The following is a 4,830-nucleotide window of genomic DNA, read 5'->3' as shown; positions in this document are numbered from 1 at the left end:
GAAGCATGAGAGATCAATAGTTTCTATAAAAAAAATCCACCACCGTGCTCTAAAAGATATAAGTGAAGTACTAGAGCAAAATTATAAAACTCAAAAGATATAAGCGAAACACATAGAGTATTCTAACAAATTCCAAATCATGTATGGCTCTATGAAAAGGTGTGTACAGCAAGGATGATTGTGGTAAACTAACAAGAAAAGACTCAAATCATACAAGACGCTCCAAGAAAAACACATATCATGTGGCGAATAAAAAATATAGCTCCAAGTAAAGTTACCGATAGAAGTAGACGAAAGAGGGGATGCCTTCCGGGGCATCCCCAAGCTTTGGCTTTTAGGTATCCTTACATTATCTTGGGGGTGCCATGGGAATCCCCAATCTTAGGCTCTTGCCACTCCTTGTTCCATAATCCATCAAATCTTTGCCCAAAACTTGAAAACTTCACAACACAAAACTTAAAGTAGAAAATCTCGTGAGTTCTGTTAGCGAAAGAAAATAAAAGACCACTTCAAGGTACTGTAATGAACTCATTCTTTATTTGTATTGGTGTTATACCTACTGTATTCCAACTTCTCTATGGTTTATAAACTATTTTACTAGCCGTAGATTCATCAAAATAAGCACACAACACACGAAAAACAGAATCTGTCAAAAACAGAACAGTCTGTAGTAATCTGTAGCTAGCGCAAGATCTGGAATCCCAAAAATTCTAAAATAAATTTCTGGACGTGAGGAATTTATCTATTAATCATCTGTGAAAGTAATTAACTAAATAGAAATTTCCAAATAAAAATGACAGCAGTTCTCATGAGCGCTAAAGTTTCTGTTTTTTACAGCAAGTTCAACAAGACATTCCCCAAGTCTTCCCAACGGTTCTACTTGGCACAAACACTAATTAAACACAAAAAACACAACCAAAACAGAGGCTAGATAATTTATTTATTACTAAACAGGAGCAAAAAGGAAGGAATAAAAATAAAATTGGGTTGCCTCCCAACAAGCGCTATTGTTTAACGCCCGTAGCTAAGCATAACAAACAAGAATAGATCTAGGTATTGCCATATTTGGTAGGCAATTCTTCAATGAGACATCTACCATCTTTAGGAATTTCTTCCTTTTTATTAATTATCGAGCTTTTAGGCACAAGATCGAAAAATTCATTTGTAACAAATGGTTCCTTAATGATAGCAAAAAGATTGGGATGAACACTTATAGATTTGAGATCCGCATTTTCCTTACTAGAAGATTCACCCTTATTTTTAGGAACGTACATAAGCTTGGCAACTTTAGTGGAAGGACTTGGAGTATTCTTTACGGAAGAAAAAGCGGTTCCCAAGTTGGTAGTAATATTCTCAAGTTTATCGATCCTAACGGAATCATGATTTATTTTCTCATTAACTATGGGTTCCTTTTCTTTAATATCTTTCAAAGTAACTCCTACTTTAGATCCATATTGAGAGATTCGGCTGTGGATATTTTTATCCAAATTTTCAATTAACTCTACGGTAGCAACCTTATTTTCAATAATCTCAAGCCTTTGCATTACATGCTCCAAAGTTAATATAGTTCCATTAACCAAGAGAGGGGGTGAGCCAAATAAATCTAGTATAGCACTATAAGAATCAAAAGTATGGCTACCCAAAAAGTTCCCTCCGGTAATAGTATCAAGAACATAACGGTGCCAGGGATTAATGCCTACATAAAAATTGCGAAGGAGAATGGTAGTAGATTGCTTCGTAGTAGATTTATTTTGAGCATTGCAAATTCTATACCAAGCATCTTTTAGATTTTCACCCTCCCTTTGCTTAAAATTTAGAATTTCATTCTCGGGAGACAATGGAGAAGATAAGGGACTAGCCATAACGAAAAACAAGCAAACTAACGCACAAGCAAACAAAAAGCAAGAGGACAACAAGAGGCAATAGAGAGGGACGATAGAGAGAGAGGGCGAATAAAACGGCAAAGGTGAAGTGGGGGAGAGGAAAATGAGAGGCAAATGGCAAATAATGTAATGCGGGAGATAAGGGTATGTGATGGGTACTTGGTATGTTGACTTTTGCGTAGACCTCCCCGGCAACGGCGCCCGAAATCCTTCTTGCTACCTCTTTTAGCACTGCGTTGGTTTTCCTCGAAGAGGAAGGGATGATGCAGCAAAATAGCGTAAGTATTTCCCTCAGTTTTTGAGAACCAAGGTATCAATCCAGTAGGAGGCTACGCGCGAGTCCCTCGCACCTGCACAAAACAAATAAATCCTCGCAACCAACGCAAATAGGGGTTGTCAATCCCTATAGGGCCACTTACGAGAGTGAGATCTGATAGATATGATAAGATAATATTTTTGATATTTTTATGATAAAAGATGCAAAGTAAAATAAAGGCAAAGTAAATAGCAAAGTAAATAACTAAGTAGTTGGAGATTGATATGATAAAGATAGACCCGGGGGGCATAGGTTTCACTAGTGGCTTCTCTCGAGAGCATAAGTATTCTACGGTGGGTGAACAAACTATTGTTGAGCAATTGACAGAATTGAGCATAGTTATGATAATATCTAGGTATGATCATGTATATAGGCATCACGTCCGAGACAAGTAGACTGACTCCTACCTGCATCTACTACTATTACTCCACTCATCGACCGCTATCCAGCATGCATCTAGAGTACTAAGTTAAAAACAAAGTAACGCCTTAAGCAAGATGACATGATGTAGACGGATAGACTCATGCAATATGAAGAAAACGCCATCTTGTTATCCTCGATGGCAACAATACAATACGTGCCTTGCTGCCCTTACTGTCACCGGGAAAGGACACCGCAAGATTGAACCCAAAGCTAAGCACTTCTCCCATTGCAAGAAAGATCAATCTAGTAGGCCAAACCATACTGATAATTCGAAGAGACTTGCAAAGATAACCAATCATACATAAAATAATTCAGAGAAGATTCAAATATTATTCATAGAAAGACTTGATCATAAACCCACAATTCATCGGTCTCAACAAACACACCGCGAAAAGAAGATTACATCGAATAGATCTCCACAAGAGAGGGGGACACCATTGTATTGAGATCCAAAAAGAGAGAAGAAGCCATCTAGCTACTAACTATGGACCCGTAGGTCTGAAGTAAACTACTCACACTTCATCGGAGAGGCTATGGTGTTGATGTGGAAGCCCTCCGTGATCGATGCCCCCTCCGGTGGAGCTCCGGAACAAGCCCCAAGATGGGATATCGTGGATACAGAAAGTTACGGCGGTGGAATTAGGGTTTTGGCTCCGTATCTGATCGTTTGGGGGTACGTGGGTATATATAGGAGGAAGAAGTACGTCGGTGGAGCAACATGGGGCCCACGAGGGAGGGGTTCGCGCATGGTAGGGTAGGGCGCACCCTCTTCCTCGTGGCCTCCTGTTACGTGCCTTGACGTAGGGTCCAAGTCTCCTGAGTTGTATTCGATGAGAAAATCATGTTCCCGAAGGTTTCATTCCGTTTGATATTCCTTTTCTTCGAAACCCTAAAACAGGCAAAAAAACAGCAATTCTGGGCCGGGCCTCCGGTTAATAGGTTAGTCCCAAAAATAATATAAAAGTGGATAATAAAGCCCAATAATGTCCAAAACAGTAGATAATATAGCATGGAGCAATCAAAAATTATAGATATGTTGGAGACGTATCAAAATCATGGTTTCCCAAAACCTTTAGGCGTGGAGCCTTAACTTCCTGCTCGATCCCCTCCCAACCTCGTTAGCCAGCGTTCTCTTCCTCTGCTGCCGCGTTCTACCTTTCCATTTTTCCTCTTCTCAAGTGTGGAACGATCTGCATGCCGTCCTTGATGCACCAGATCGACCACTGCATGCATCATGGCAGGGCGTTGATTGGGCATGCATGAGCATTTTGTTAGTCCTGCCTTCGGTCGCTGCGTGCTGTCGCTGAACAGTGGCGTGGCGGCGCTTGACGACCAGTTTGCCGGCAAAGTGCTGATGGTAACCATCAACGGCGACCGGCCACCCGTCTCGCCGGACGACCTTGTCAAAGCTCTTGGCATTGCGCACGGCATCCAAATAAGTGACTTGCTCCTCGAAGTCTGTCCGCCACCGGTTGATTTCTTCGTCAGGTTCCGGACAACTTTCGACTGCAGTCGTGTGTTCGAATCTTCCCGGTGTTTGTTCTGCGATGGCGCACTGGTGAGCTTTGCACGGTGGCACCCAGGATGGGGCTCGATGCCCTCTGAGCTTGAGTTTTTAACAAAGCTTACCTTCCATGGCATGCCTCGACGTGCTTGGAATAGCGAGTCCATGAACGAGCGTATCAATGACCTTGGAGGTGAGCTCATAAGTATGTTTGTTCCTCCAGACAGCTGGGCTCTGACAGTTATGGCATGGATGAAGAAGCCGTCCACCATACCGAAGGTGATTGGTGTTGAGATACCGGTGCAGGAACCGGGGTTGTACTATTCGTCGCCACCAAGGCCGCCGCGGACCACGTTAGGGATGTACCTGTATCGAGTGTTCGTGCATGTCGAAGAAGTGGTCAATCCATCAATCGAAGTTCTGCCGCCGCCGCTGGTGCCAGGGTCTCGATGACGTCCATTATAGGAGTCAACATCAGACTTTCCACGTGCTGCTCAAAACGATGGATGGCACAGGGCCTACTCCATCGCGCGGCGGAGGCCACTACTTCTTTGGGAGAAGAGGCAGGGCTGGCTGCCTTGATGTGCTCTAATTTGAGTTAACAACTGAATCTTGTCAGATACTCCCTCCGTCCCGAAATTCATGTCGCGGCGGTCATTTTGCAATTTACTGCTCATCGTTTTCCCGACAAAACCCGAAGTCCC

Source organism: Triticum urartu, chromosome 3A, assembly GCF_056163025.1.
Source record: "Triticum urartu cultivar PI428250 chromosome 3A, HENAU_Tu73, whole genome shotgun sequence".
Taxonomy (NCBI): domain Eukaryota; kingdom Viridiplantae; phylum Streptophyta; class Magnoliopsida; order Poales; family Poaceae; genus Triticum; species Triticum urartu.
The sequence above is the reverse complement of the archived record's forward strand: the minus strand, read 5'-3'. Positions refer to the sequence as shown.